General features: G+C 36.0%; 1 protein-coding gene across 2 annotated transcripts in view; it reads left to right on the top strand.

Moving 5' to 3' along the window:
* Positions 1-16745, top strand: part of abo (de-etiolated protein 1 abo) — a 40536-nt gene that overhangs the window by 12863 nt on the left and 10928 nt on the right. The window contains exon 1 of one of the 2 annotated variants that reach the window (XM_089102157.1): positions 6320-6481. The exons of the other annotated variant lie outside the window; for it this stretch is intronic. The gene's annotated coding sequence lies outside the window, so the exon portion shown is untranslated. Of the gene's footprint in view, positions 1-6319; positions 6482-16745 lie in introns of those variants that run through there. 2 annotated transcript variants of the gene reach the window in all.

The raw sequence follows: 16745 nt of genomic DNA on the forward strand, positions 1-16745 counted from the left end.
AGGCTGTATAAAGAAACTAACCCCCCAAAAATGATGAAATTATCACTTTGTAATATAGCCTACAGCAGGTACCAAAGAATCAAATTTCCTTGTTTTTTCTCATTTTATCTGTTTTGAATCAGTTTTTGTCAATTTTTATGCTAGTTTTTCTACATATCTTAAGGCTATATGAGACGGACCACTGGAAGGGACTGGAGGAATTTTCAAAAACACAAACTAAATCATGAAAATAAGCTAAAACTAGCAATCTAAAAATATGTCTCTTTTTGTTCTAGCATGTCTTCTTCTGAAGAGGTCCAATTCTTAACTCTTACCTTATTTTTGTCCCAACACAAAATCACTATGGTTTCAAAGTAGTTGAAAACATACTGTTCATTTATAAATTGATCATACAAAAGTAATATATTCCATAGGTACTGATTTACAACAATCTTAATTCCTCAAAAATTCGAATTTTTAAACTTTATTCAAAAATATCAAATGTTTTCTTGGTGTCTGTAGGAAAGGGCATGTTTTTTGTTCATAAATTTTGCAGTAACCTAATGATAACAAATAGAAAAATTAGCAGCAATTGTATATTGCTTTTTTTCTGCTAAAATGACAGGGAAACAACACTATTGCTATGTTACACCTAAGTTTATTGTGCAGAAAATGTACACTTAAATATAAATATCAGAAGAATGTTTAGGATTTGAGAATAACTCTTATAAATTCAAATGCTTTTTGAGTTAGATTGTATGTATATGGAATGAATCAATGCCTTTGAAATGTATTGCTTTGAAGTAATGGACTTAATAGCATAACTGAATTGCAAATATTTAACTTATTTTTTTTTTTTTAACTTTGGAGGAGCATGTTTAACTTACTATTATATTTGGAAGAGCATAAAAAAAGACATCAAGTGATGTATTCACTTTATTCCAAGCTAAACATATAAAAAAGGAAAACTTCACTGGCCAGGGCCCTCTAGAGGGGGAAAGAGTGAAGGTAAATGCTTCAGGATATTTTCCCATTTGATTGTTAAGGCTCTGGGTGCACTTCTGAAAATTTTATTCACCTTGCTCAGCTACTTTAAAAGACATCAAGAACCTTGTGAACTAGAATTTTACCTTTCATTGAGTTTATTGACTTCTATCAAACTTTGTGTAAATAAAAATCGTGTACTTCTATCAAAATTGTGTAATAAAGCAAATTTAATCTCTCATGTTTTGAATTGAAAGAATGTTTATGTTTAAAGTTTATGTTGCTTGTGGAAATTGGTTTAGCTATAAACCTTGGGTTTGTTAAGCTCAAGTATTCTTTGAGGAAGATGAACAATTTGCTAGATCTCCAAAGGGGCCAGGGACATTTTTTGCCAATAAACTATTACTTTAATTGCAACTCAGTGATGTTAAATTTGGTTCAGCCTCACCAGCTAGATCTTAGGCAGTATACATCTCTACCATTAGGTAGGGCTGCTCAAGGGGGGGGCAACCAAGGCAAGCTGCCCTGGGCACAGTGGCTGGGGGATGCCATGACTGGGGCTTCCAGGGGCATCAGTTTCAGTGTATCCGCGAACCCCATTGTAGAAGTTTCAAGCTCTCATCTGCAAAAATGTGAAATTTTTTATTTTTTGCCAACAGAATGATCACAGATGCATCTTTATTCTTCTTCTTCTTTGTTTTCCCCAGGGGTGATCACATCAAAACAATAGTCCTAGAATATTGAAAAATGGCTCATTTGAACCGAAATTAAAAGTTCTAGGCCTAGTTTACTTTTTAAGTGATAAAAAGGTTGGATGGCAACTAGCCCCCCTCCCACCCCCTTTTTTTCTCGAAGTCGTCCAATCAAAATTTTGAGATAACTATTTTGTTTAGCATAGTTGAAAGGCCGAATAACTATGTTATTGAAGATAAAACGATCCCCTACAGCCCCTGGGGAAAAGTATAAGTTAAAAAATTTACCCATTGTTTACGTATAGTATTTCTTATTGAGAAGTATGCATACATTTTTTTGGGGGTGGGGGGGGTTTTGATGGGGGGATTTTTAAGGGGAAAATTTTACATGGGGTGGAATTTTTTTTTTTTTGAGGGGGGGTGGTCTCCAGAGGAAATTTTCTGCGGGTGCAACCTTATACTAGGGGCTGGCTATTTATTGGAAAACTTTTCCATTGAGGAGGGGATTTCCGGCATATCTTAAAAACAATATTTTCAAATGAAAGTGCGCTAAGAAAAATTTTTCACCTAGAAACGCCCACACAAAATTCTTTGAGAGGAATTTTCAGCTAGAATGGAATTGCCCGAGAGGAATTTTCCTTGTGGGGGGGGGGGGGAGGATTTTACATGGGAATAACTTTCCATAAAGGGATTGTCTGTGGGGAGAAGGAATTTCCCATTTAAGGGGAACCGAATTTCCCGGTATTATTTAAAAACGATCTGAAATTGAATAAAAAAAGTTTTTTTTTCATCTGAAATTAAGGAGCAAAATCAAAACTTGAAACGAATAAAAATTATTACTTATATGAGGGGGGGGCGGCTCTCTCCTCAATACCTCGCTCTTTACGCTAGAGTTAGACTTTTTGTCTCAATTCATTTAGAACGACCCCTTAAATACACGGACCGTTTAATTAGAATAACAAGCTTTTTTAAATGGTCTAAAAAAAACCATAGCGTAAAGAGCGAGGTATTGAGGAGAGTGTAGCCCCCTCATATAAGTAATAATTTCTTCTCGTTTTAAGTTTTGATGTTGCTCCTTACTTTCAGATGAAAAAAACTTTTTTTTTATTTAATCACAGTTAAGTAGCAAGGTAGATAAAAGACACTCATGAACTGCCAGGTTATCAAAATAGTATATATGCAGTATCTTGAGAAAGACCTGGGGGGGGGATCAAGCTTAAAACTTTCAAGTTTTTTTGAGGGAAGGAGAGATGTTTTGGATCTCAAATTTTTTACTTGGGGCGAGGAGTGTAACTAAAAATTAGGATATTTTAAGCCCCTGTGGGACTGTAATTGTTCCATTGTGAATTAGTGATGTAAATGGAAAGACACTATGTATATACCCATATTAGCACTATGTACGTAATCTAAGAAAAAGGGTATCTGCAATATCTTTGGAATGGTTTTGTCTATCGAATTGAATCTTTTTGGGGGTATGGGGGGTTGTCATGTGGGCCTCTGGATTTTTTTTGAGGGGGGGGGGGCTGAAAATGTCATGTCTTCAATCCACATGTTTTTAGCTCCTATAGGACTTGAAATCAATTGATGTCTAAGTAGTGAGGTAACAGATAGTTAGGAAAAAATGTAACATAAAATACTTTTTTTAAACAAAATGTTGAAGAAAATGCCTGTATATTCAAGGGTTCTTAGGGGATGGCATTCAGGATGGGTTCAGCCCTATAAAAGACCGAAGATGGCGCAGATTTTTAATTCATATAATTCTTTACTCCATGCAACCTAAATTATATAGTAAAACGTCATTAAAAGTTTTTTGCACAAAACTATTGACGATCAAAAATATTGATTGAATATTAAAATTTTGTCCCAAACTTAAATTATATTACAATATTTTAATTCATAAGCAGAAAAACTGAAACAACTTCACAATTAATCCTAATATTAACCAAAAAGTATGTCAATCAAATATTTCCAGTTTATTGAAATCAAAAAATACTGTAAACCTGTCCTGTTTTATGCTTGACGAGGCAAAATCAAAATTCGTTGGGGGGGTGCCCCGCCCCCCAACTTTTGGTAAAATTTTCGCCGAAGGCGAAAGTTTCGGCAGAAAATTTGGAAAATCAGTAGAAATTTAGCAAAATTCTTGATTTCTGTAGAAAATTCGGCATAAATCAGGTATAAATTCGGTAAAATTTACGAAGATCCCCCCCTCCAATAAAATAAGCCTCGGGACGCCCCTTCTTTCCAGTAATTTTGACTATTTTGGTGGTTTATATTTTTTCTCAAAGTTTGAAAACTAAAAGCCAGTCCGTTGAAAATACTTGTTATTTTCAAGATGAAAAACAAATCAATTTTAGTTAAACGCAAATGACAGTTTGGCCAGTAGGTTTAAAGAGCATAAGCCCTGCTTCTGTTTGTAGTAATTTCTGGTTGTTTTAAATTGGACCTCATAATTCATTTGATATTTCTTAGTCTTTGGATTCATTTGATCATCTCTAGCAGTATCTTATCATAATTATGTTTGAGGTGATTAGTAGTATCCTATATTGCTACGCGAAATATACAAGGAATTACACAATAATACGTGTTCAGTTTCACACCTACACACCTTACCAAGGGCAGTCACCTATTGCTACAGACAAATATATGGGTTACCATACGGGTTTAGACGGTACACACTTTACCAGGTTCATTCATCTATCACTATAACATGTTTTTTTTCTGGGTTCAATAGTCAGAACTTGACTTCCTTATATCATATATCCAAAGATGTTTTTTTTTTGTAAAAATACTGGTTTTCACTTGGAGGGCCTATGCTCACGTTTTTTCACTATAAATAAAGATGGAATTACTGTTTCTGAATCAGTTGAAGAAAACTACTTGATATAACTCTTTCATATTTAAATTTATTCATTTTCCAATGGAGAACTCTAAAAGGATTAGAGTGAGTAGATATATATTATTCTTTTTATTCGATATGTTTTTCGTTATAGCTGGCTTTTAACTATCTATCATCAGGCTTTATGATTGACCGGGGATCACATATCTTTCGTAAGGTTTGTGGCCGCTGTCCAGGTATAGGGGTATTTGGCTAATAGGCCTCCTAACTAGTTCGCAAAAGCATATACTCTTTTAACAAACAGATAGCAATTATCTTCACACCTCTTAGTCGGCATTACTTTCTAAATACACTACAGGATTAATCCAATTTAAAAATTGTCATCTTTGTCAGCGATTGCTAAAAAACTACGAAACATGAATGTACGTGTGTTGCAACTCATGGGCTATTATTAGGGAAGAAGAGGGGTGTAGGATAAAAAGAGTTGGGATGTTGAAGAAAAGGAAGGGGGATGGGAAAAAAGAAAGTGGGGGGGGGGTAAAAAAACTTAATCAGATAGTGCCTTAACTTTGTTACATGACTTATGGTACTTATTTAGTACCTGGTAAACACGAGAGTAGAACTGTATTGAAATGCTTCATGAGAAATAGGTTAGCGCTTCTAGCCTTTATTTTTTTTACTATCGTACTTTATTTTATTGACATGCAAAATTCAATTGTTTTGTGTCAGATGGTATAGGCAATTTTTACTAAAATCGTTCTTAACTAATTCGCAAAATATCTCATGCGTTCGTAACTGGGTAAAATAACATACATTTTTTTCTTTTATCCCATGTTGGGTTATGCTATTGTAGAGGGGGTGAACAGCGTTCCCCATCAATATTCTGAATAAATATCAAACGTAGCTAATAGGTTTTTTTATTTCTTTATGTATCGTATTTAAAAATATGTTTTATGGCACTCATATTGATATAGGCTATTTGGCTCAAAATGCTTCTTAAGTGCTTTATAAAAACATCTAATTTTTAAGACTAAAATTGGACAAAACGTCTCCTTTAAGAATAACCAATATCATTAATGTTTTGGAGTGAGTTATGGTTTTAGGGAGGTGGGGACGCTACCCCCCATTAAAATTCTGAATAAATATCAAACGTAGCTAATATTCAAAATCGTTTTGTTTCATTTCTTTGTGTATCGTATCTAAAATATGTTTGATGACATTCGTATAGATGTAGGCTTTTTAGGTTCTAAGTCTTCTTCAGTGATCTGCAGACACATCTCATTTTTGAGACTTGTATTGAACAATACGTCTCCTTTAAATATAAACAATATCGTTGATGCAATTGAGTGAGTTTTGGTTTTGGGGGAGGCGGGGACGCTACCCTCCATTAATATTCTGAATAAATATCAAATGAAACTAATAGTAAAAATTGTTTTTTTTTTTATTTCTTTATGTATCGCATCTAAAAATTTGTTTGACGACACTCATACAGATGTAGGCTATTTAGGTTCAAATGCTTCTTAAGTGATCTACAGAAATATCTCATTTTTAAGACTAAAATTGGACAAAACGTCTCCATTAAATACACCCAATATCGTTAAGGTATTGGAGTGAGTTTTGGTTTTTTGGGGGGGGGGACGCTACCCCCCATTAATATTCTGAATAAATATCAAACGAAGCTAATAGTCAAAAAAAAATTTTCTTTTATCGTATGCTGAAGTGGCGTTCTTTTTTTCTATGTGTCTTAGGTTGATTGGGATTTAAGCCTGTAAGGCTACAAGTTACCTAGTGAGAAAACTGAAATTAATTTTAATTCCAGAACGTTGACAATCAAACCACCGCCCAAAAGTGATCGAAGTTGAATTACGCCCCTGACAACACTGAAACTAGCCTGATCAGATCCTTGAACTTGATAAGACCAACTGTAATCCGCTTTGCACACCATTCAGATAGACAAATAACTTCCAATTTCCTACCTGCTATTTCTGACGTAAGTCTATTTATCAAATAACTTCATATTTTTATTTTGGTTTATAGCACACTCACAGATTTTCAAATTTCTTTTTTTGCTTTAAACAAGTAGCGTATTATTTATCATTCAAGTATTGATTAGTCATAGGTGGCGTCAATGTGGCAAAGATAAAAATAATAGTAAAACCTGGTCAACGCGCCTCTTTGGCATAATGAGATGCGGATCACTTCTGGGTCTAACAAATTTATGCGTAAAAACCCAGCAGTTTCTTGTACACATAGGTATATCTCACATTAGAATTTAAGGAGAAATGATATTTATCATTTGGGCATTTGTTAAGAGAAATTAATGTTAAAACTCTATTTATACAATTACGAGATAAGAAGAGGGTAGGTATTCTTAAGATATAATAATAGTTTATTAAATCGTCTCCTTCTATGATTAAGGTAGCAATTTTAGGAAAATAGTTCACGAACGGTAAATTAGCGTCAACCTAGGAATTAGATACTCCTTTTTTACATTTTATGTTATAGCATTCTTCGATTCTTCTTTTTAGTCTTGATAATTTAAAATCAGCTAGTTGCATGTATTAGATCATGGTGTAATTATAGAAAAAGAGGAATGGAGGGAGACAAAATAAAAACTTCTTCTTTTACCTCGGCTTGTCTTTTGTCATTATGAAAGACATATCACCGTAACTTTGTTTCTTCTAATTGTTCAGGTGGTGGGACAAAAACTTCTTGTTCTTCCAGCGATTTATTTAGTCCAGGTTTACCTTGGCTTGTCTTTCTTCATTATGAAATACATTTTGCCAATGCATTGATGTCTCTTTGGGTACTTTATACGATTGAAGTGGGTAATTATTTAGACAACATAATGCTAGGAGGGAAATTAATTTTGACAGGGTGATAAAAAATTGACATGGTCTTTTAACTTTATAAAATAATTGGATATTTCACTAAGAAAATAAACCCTGTATTTTTATAGATTAAAATGAGTGAATTAGCGCCATCATCTGCTCAAGAAGTACTTATTTGTAGTGAACCTGCCCCAATCGTTACACCACCAGTGGATTTTAGAGACGACAATGTTCTAGTTGTTGATAATATGGAGTGGGAAAGTGGCTTTCTAAATGACTATTTTGGGGACATGACCGGTCTAAATGACTTAAATTGTGACATAGATATGGTGGAGGACCCGGAATGGACAAATAGATGTATTAATGAGTATTTAGGTGATATTACTACAAGTGCATCTAAACCAGGTGCTAAGAAATAAAATCCGTCACAAAATAACACAGGCAGGCTTGATCAACTATCCCCAAAAAGCCTGGAAGCAATAGTCGGCAAATTAGGTGATTTCACACCAGGGCTCACTAGTGCAATTGAACAGACTGGTGGTGGTGCTATTGACGATTCTATGCCACCCCCACCATTGACGTTAACGATAGTACTAGTAGTAGTGAAACTAAACCCCCACAAGCATTTACACTTCCAGATTTTTTTCTTTCAAACTCTGCCTTGCACCATACAAAATTCTACTGCGCAGAATTCGGTGACCCCTTTAACTCTTTAGTGTCAGGGGATATAATAACACATCCCCTGGATATAAATCATTTATGTGTTAACAGGATTCGAGCCCTTCTTGAAGAACAGATGGGGGCGTGGGGAGGGAGGGATAGTTTAAATGCATCAATAGCACTAAAATTTTTTAATTGAAAATGCGAGCAAGTTCTATTCAAAATACTTGCATATAGATATTTTAGAAATTCGCCCAAATTCATCTAATTATAAGGAGGTTTTTCTAAGATTGGATAAGTAGCATTCAAACTAAACTGGATAATTATAAAGAGGGGGGGGGTAGTGGGTCGGTGGTTTTATTAATTGAGAGTTTAAACGTTAACATCGGTAGATTTAAAAAGGACTTTATTTTAAGGGATGGGCATGGGGAGAGGGCTATTGAATTAAAATATTATTCTGATTTACAGGGTTGTCGGGGAATACAACGAATCTGTTTTGATGCGAGGCTACAGTGTTTCAAGTATGCATTTTTAATTGCCGCCTATAGACCTCTGCTAAATGCTGCTACTAAGAAAAAGTTAGATGAATTAGCATTTAATGGGAAGGAGGGGTCAACGTTTCCTAAAGTAGATTTTAATTGTTTAAATGGTCAGTTTCCCGTGACATTAAAAGGAATAGATATTTTTGAGCGGTCTAATGCACATTTAAAGATTGGTGTCACGGTGGTGCAGTATGAAACAGAATTTGAGGAGGGCCAGCGTTCTGAAAAAAGGCGTATTATTTCCAGTGAGGGCTCCGTCAGTTGAGTCAGTGAAGCATTGGGTTTGGCTTCTATAGACGCCACCCTCAGAACCTGATTCAATAGAACATTTAAATCCAATAACGGATATTAGTAGGGTTTTATGTGAGGGTAAAAATAATGGGGTACGCTATTACTGTCCAACATCCCTGTCCCGATTTTGGACTGACTTAAAGTTTAAGCATCACATGAAACACTGTAAACGTCATGGATATCAGGCTGTGGAAACGGCACGCGGAGATAGGGCGATCTTACGTTTTAAGAATTTCCAGAACACGCTCCTAAACAGCAATAAGATCGTCTTGGACTGCGAAGCGAGACTCGCAGAAGTGTACGATTCGTCAAATCCAAATCCTGTTAAAATACATGAAGCCATAGGGGTCTCTTACGCTCATGCGCAACGAGATTCCAGTAATACCATGCAAGTGTTGGATGTAGTTGAGTCGTTGGGGGTGAAGACTGCATGCGCTTGGCATTGACCAGTCTAATAATAACAGCAAACGGTGCAACTTCGTGCCTTCGTTACACAAGCTATCCTTTGCTCCTATCGCCAAATGACAGATTGGCCATTAAAAATCGTAAAATATGCTGGGTTTGCAAGGGTGAATTTGATGATGGTGTTGGGAATGGGAGAAAGAGGAAGGTGATCGAACATCACGATCTGTGGCAGGAAATTACATCGGGAGGGAGTAACTTTAGACGGGTTGCACATCAATCGTGCAATTTAAACGTTAGACAACAATATTTCGTACCGGTTTTTATACACAATTCCAATTACGACTTAAAGTTTATTTTATCGGCATTGACCCGCATTGCCAAGGGAGGACTTGTAGATAACTGATGGATAGATGGGTCTTTTCATATAATATCATACCCAAATCATTGGAGAAGCTACTGCTGCTAGAATTCATGTGGAAAACAGTTGACAAGGGTAACACGTGCCTGAATAAAATCTTTTTTTAGACTGTTTCAGCTTCTTCCCCAAGTCCTTAAGTCAATTGATTCAGGTACAGAAAAGCGATAATTTTGATAACTTCCTCCTCCTTAAACAGCGAGTCCCCGATGATAAAATGTATGATTTATTAACGTGTAGGGCATATATGCATATGATTACTACAACTCTGCCTCGAGGCTAGACGAGGTGTCATTACCGCCCATTAGAGCTTTTTACAATTCTCTTACTGAGAGTGAGTGCACCACTAGCGACTATGAATTTGCTAAGAGGGTTTGAGCAAAGGGTGGATGTAAAAATGGGTGGGATTATTGTAAACTATACTTAACCAGTGATGCACTCACTCTTCTGGACATTGTGTGCAAAAATACGGATAAAATCTATGGGGAATTTGGGTTGGATTTAGGGTATTATTTTTCCACTCCTCATCTGGTGATGGACTTGATACTTAAAATCAGCAAAGAAGAAATAGGTCTTATCGCCGATTTGGATCAGCATCTGTTTGTAGAGAGATTACATGAGGGGTGGGTATGTTTTTCACAGGGACCGTATTTTGAAAGCTGATCCGACTGGACAACACACCGATGTAAAGTCAGACGCAGGTTTTATGGATATGAATTCCCTCCATCAGTCGGCGATATTTCACTACTCTTGACCGTCTTGCAATAACAACTTTCCTAACGATCCATGTGTTATGAATTCATCCAACATTGAGACTGGTGAGGAGAATGGGACACAGGGCTGGTTTTTTGAAATGGACGGTGAAATACCCATGGAAATCCATGACTCGGTAAAAGACTGTTTTTCCGTGCATATATAGGCCGGTGGGTAGGGACTCTCTGAGCCCTTACAATTTATCTTTAGTAGAGGATGAGAGTATGCACTGGGTGCTTTCAAAGCAAAAACTTATTGGCGACCTCAACCCGAAACAGAATATCGTTGTACATCACCTGCTATTGAAATGGATGGTGTCCAATGGTTTTAAAGTCACAAAGATTCATAGAGCCCTCCAATTTGATCAAAAGCCTTATATGACCACGTTTATTGACACCTTTGTCAGTAAACATTCACAAGCGAAAACGAAGGTTGAGAAGGAAATCTATAAACTCATTTTAAACTCAGCCTTCGGTAAAATGTGCGAAACAGAAGTCGTTGTGACAATGTAACCAATCCCAAAGATTGTGCTCGAATCATTGCGGATCCAAACATCACTTCGTTCACAATCATGGACTCTGATATGGTGCTCCTACATCGTAATAAAAGAAACATTATTTTAAATAAAAATATTGTAGGCGGGAGTGTAATAACGGCAATATCTAAAAAACTCATGTTCTCATTTTATTACAATGTATACAATATACAATGGCAGATTGAGGGACAAGTTCAAATGTATTATGGAGACACTGATTCACTCCTGTTAAAAGTTAAAACTGAAAATTTGTTGAATGATTTGGAAAATGGCGAGTACATTAGCTCACGAATGGACTACACCAACTGGAATGAATCCTTCTACCCAGAGCTAGTGAAACACCAGACCCCAAATCAATTGTTAATGTTAAAATCTGAAACGGGAAGTGATCTGATATCCAGTTGTGTGTTTTCTGGGGCGAAGGTATGCTGTGTGGAAACCCACAACATGGATATCAAACAAGTTTGCAAGGGGGTAGCTACACACTTTGTAAAAAATAATTTCGGCATGAGTGTGTAAAGAAACTGTGTGGAACGTAGTTTAGTCCCAAAAGCGAAAGTCGTGGCGATTCGCTCTTTACAATTTAAAAACTACACAGTTAGAGTTGAGAAAAACGCCATGTCGGCCATATCGGACAAAGTCTATGCACTTGAGGATGGTGTGAAGGTCAAATCAAAAAATGTTGCAAATAAAAAATGTAATATTGTTTTAAGTGTATTGTTCATTAAATGTTGTATTTTTTATTATAAATAAAAAAGTGAATTTATTAAAGTGCTTTTTTTCTAGGGCTTATTTAAAATAAATGTTGTATTTTTATTATAAATAAATTAAAAAAAAGTGTATTTTTCTTGTTTAATGTCCTTTTTTCTTGTTTAATTTATTATTTGTAAAGTGCTGATTTTATGGTAATACTAAAAGAAAACATGATTCTTTATTGATGTTATTCTTCTCATTATTCTTAAACGGGGTAGTACTAATAGGGAAATTATTTAGTCATTATAAATCTATAGTCTACAGTTAGTTGTAGGTGAACTGTTGAAGGAAACAGCAATATGTATCAATTTAAAACACCATTCAGATCGTGTCTGTGTGGTCCATCGATGTCCGGCGAAACGACACTTCTAACTAAAATAATTAAAAATTGTGATAAAAAGCTTAGGGAAAAGCCGGAAAAATCTACTATTGTTACAGTATTGGCAGGAGTCATACCATAAAATAAAAGCAATTGCTATATCGGACGTGCAGATACAATTCATATAGGGACTTGATGTTTTCAACGTTATTGAACTAAACTCTTGGCTGATTATTGACGATTTAGCTGAATCTATTGAACAATGGTCCCAGGAAATGCTACAACTGTTCACTGTTCGCTCTCATCATGAACAGATTTCCGTTACTCTAGTTCTACACAACCTCTTTCATCAGAGCAAGCGTATGCGAACACTTGCATTGAACTGCACCTACTACATCATCTACAGAGTTGTTTGTGAATCTAGCTCGCTAATAACTCAATAAACCAATATACCCCGGCGCCCCCAAATTTCTCCTTTCAGCGTACAATCAGACAAGTAATAAACCCTACGGCTACATCCTATTGGACCTTAATCAAGAAACAGCCGAGGATCTGCGTGTAGTCACACATATTTTTGACAATAAAATTACAGTATATCTCCTCGTGAACAGTAAAAAAGGCTATTAGTTGCCATCATGACACTGAAGAAGCTACATGAAAATAGATATTTATTTTCCGTTCTAAGCACTTAAAAACCCACACTTAGGAAAGCCATACTCAAACATGGTAATGACAACGATTTCATTAATCTAGTATCTGAACTTTTTTTAAATTTAACCGAGGGCAATGTTTAACTGCCAGAAGTAGTTAAGCAATAGGCAAAGCAACATCGTTCCATTGTACGTACATTGGCCTGTAAAAAGAAAAGAAATAATTTTAAAAGGAAACGTCTTCTTCAAGCAGGTGGTAGCTTTTTCACAGTTTTACTGCCAATAATTGTAGGACTTGTAAACAGTTATCTCTAGATGGCTAAACTCTATAAATTGACTACAATAGAACTGGCTCTCTCACCAGTGGAGCACTTTGAGGACAATCTGAGTAAATTCATTTACAACAAGAATATTGACGATAATAAAAAATTGCTTTTACTTCAAGATGCACTTTGCCAAGTGGACAAACTCAAGCCCTATCGTGCGAGAGCCAGTGGCATTGATCTCAAAAAAGAACCACCTCCACAGGATTCTTCTGCTATCGTTGCTGGAACACAATTAAAGAATGAGGAATTGATTTTAATAGTGTTGAGCATTGGAAATCTAATGCCGCACTCATATCGTTAAAAAAATAAACGACTCAAAACTTATCTCATGGAAAGTGGTCAAGATCATATTCAAGTTGATAGCAATGGGAAAGGGATTATAATTCAGGACAAGAGCTATAATCTACTTGATTTAATATATGATATGGTTACAAATCGTAAAGGACTATTATCATTTGACAGTCATCTATACAATTTTCTAAATACATTAAACTTCCCCAAAAGCCTTATTAGCAAACAACAAAAGTACTGAAGTAAGGATGCTAGGACTGCTTTGAAAAAATTTTTACTTTTTGGTTTTATTGGTCGCATGTTGTTGTGAGTCTTTTTTCTCTTATATATTTTTGTCTTGCTGAGGACGGCACTTGGACATAGAGCCGAAATATTCATTCAAATTATCTCCACTGTCTTGCATAAATATTTCCCTGTTGTTCTTCGTGCTTTTTTTGTTTGTTGTGGAAAGGCAGTGTGGTCTTCGTCGCTATTTTAACCTTATTAGCAATAGGCAAATTCTAAAAAAGTTAAATGAACATGAACCCTTAGCGTAACACCATTAAAACATGACACTGAAATGATTCATCTCAATGATAATCTGAGAGATGTTCTTGGCTTTAAACAGAATATGATCAATGGGAAAAACGCAGGCACTGTTAGTGGAATGGGTCAAGTTATTTTTGCTGATTATCTACCTGGTCTCGCCTCGGACTCTTGCATATTTCTTTATGCATCTTTCGTGTAAACATCGGGAGTTGGTAATTCAAATGTCCCCCTCCTACGTGTTCTTGAACGAAAAACAACCCATGAACATGTTCATCACTATAATATAAAGCATCTTCAGTATGTTCCTGTAAACAATTCGTATCTGGAACTCTTTCAGTTAACACTAAGAAGTAAATTGGGTGATTCTCTAGCAAAAACAATAGGTTTAGCTGCGATTACATGTCATTTTTGACCCATCATCGTCGACACCGCCTAAAATGAACAATTGAATAAATTCATTTGTCAGTCCCGATATCAATTACTACGTTGGTGCTGTGAGTTCTAGTCAAATAGGTCAAGGGTAGGCATTTTACAAGGGGCGTGCTATAATGTCTGACTTTGGTGTCGGTGGTTTGTTTGCTATGTTATTATATTCTGCACTATCCCTTGATTGAAAATATCTTGTACCTTCTGCATATAATTTTGCTTCCTCAACACTACAGGACTGGGGATCGGGTAAAAATTTCAACGAGAGTGTTAAGGAAAATATTAGATCTTCAGCAAGAGCCGTTGGTGAGCAATTAAAATCTCAGCAAAATGGGAAAAATTAAAAAGGATGCGTGGGCATGCAGAATTATGTTCGTCTGCCCCTATATTGAGTACTATTTTGGTGTTTTGAGTCCCCATCAAACAGGTGACGGGTTTGATTTCTACGTGGGTCGTAGTACAATTTCTTGCCTTGATCTTGGAAGCTGTTTTGCTAGACTATTTCGTTCTACACTAACCCTTACCAGAAAATATCTTGTGCCTGTTGCATCAAATTTTGCTGCCTCACCACTACAGGACTGGGGGTCGGGTAAGAATTTCAAGGAAAGTGTTAAGGAAAATATTAGATCTTCAGCAAGAGTCGTTGGTGAGCAATTAAAATCTCGACAAAATCGGGAGGGATTGAAAAGGATGCGTGCACGTCATTCACTCATCAGTCTCTACTGAGGCGGGAAGCGAAGGACATCAACAAGGATTTTGAGGAATAAAACGAAGAAGACCAATAAGCAGAAGGAGATAAAGATTGTTAGATCAAAGAAGGATTTCTTCTCTTAAGATGACTTATCTTCCCCCCAAGGAATAACATCCATCAATCAGTTCCTCATTGAATCTATTCAATGCTGATTTATCATCAACATTTATTGATTTAAATATTGCGGTGAAGAAAAAGTCAGACAATACACCCCCAACTGCTGCCGATTGTCTGTCCTATGAAACTGTATTCTACACAACCTCTTCTAACAAATTAATGTATTTATTAATGGAACATTAGTGAGCACTAGCAATAATTTATCTGACTATGCAAGCTACATACAATTTATGATGATGACACCAAAGGCATATAAGGAGTTGAGAGGACAGTCACTGGGCTATGCATATCGATCAGGTGTTGATACTGACGGTGAGTTAACTACTGCATTGACCCAGGAGTATCATTTAGTTGGAAAATCAAGTCATGAGATATTCAATATATCCCAATGGTTACCCCCCAATGTCAAGCTTGACATAAAGTTGCAACTAGCTCCATCGAATTTCATTTTGAGAAAAACACTTGTTGCAGTACCTGATCCAAATGTCATTATCACCTCGCAATTCTTCATGTTCGAAAACAGCAGGTTATGTGTTCTGTTGCATTGGTAGTGGAAAAGCTAAGAGCCAATGGTAACAACATTAATTTTCTTGTCCCCCGTACTATCACCAATCAACGTCACATTGCCACTGGCTCTCGTAGTTATACCAATTCATCATTTATCAATGAAGAAATCCGTTCAAAACTCGCTTGGGCCCTTGTGAAGAGTGCCAGTGCCGTTGGATCCTGGACTGCATCCCCCCATGATTTTAATTTTTTTTGGTCTATCTAGCCTTGTGTGCAATGTGAATGGAATCCCACTGTACACTCTATCATTTGACAAAAAATCCTATAGAACTCTGTATGAGTTGACCATGTTTTCAAAAAATCATGGTGTAATTGTTTTGGACCTGTCTGGCACCCAGGATATGAGCATAGCACGAACGGGGAATGTACGTTTAGAGTGCACATTTGCCAATGCTTTGACTGAGAGTATCATACTAATATCATTGAGTCAATTTCAAACCTATTGGGAAATCCCACCCGACGGCAGTGTTCTACTAGACCTAGCACCATGAACATAAATAAAATAATCAGCGTATTTAATATGGATCTATATATGTCCCAGTACAAGTCCTATTTCATACCATCGGACTTCATTGGAAAAATGCCAAGTGTTAGCAATACCCTAATCATTGTTAATAGCAGTCCATCAACTTTGAAGACAGGCCATTGGTTATGCATCTTTCAAACAGTGATGAATATTGAATTTTTTGATCCTTTGATAAATTCTACACTCCACACATCAGCAACTTTATTGAGAGCAGCGGGAAAGCTATTATTCAAAATCAAAGGAGAGTACAGGATTTAACGACTAAGACATGCGGCTTTCATGCACTACTCTTTCCCATGTTCAGATGTCGTGGCTATACCTACAAGCAGTTTCTCAACATTTACGTTGACTTCAACATTTAGTGTGTTTAATATTGATTTTAGTGCCCTACGAATAAAATGTTCTAGAAATGTATGAGAAATTGTTTATTAATAAAATTAATGTATATACATGATAAAAAAACAACTTTTCTAATCTTTAGATTTCATCTTCTACAAGGTGTAGGTACTTGTCGAGAACAACTAATGCTGGTAGATTATCTGAATTCACAGTATACTGATCCTGATGT

This window comes from Artemia sp. Qi Xiang Cuo, chromosome 16, assembly GCF_049724085.1.
Source record: "Artemia sp. Qi Xiang Cuo chromosome 16, ASM4972408v1, whole genome shotgun sequence".
Taxonomy (NCBI): Eukaryota; Metazoa; Arthropoda; class Branchiopoda; order Anostraca; family Artemiidae; genus Artemia; species Artemia sp. Qi Xiang Cuo.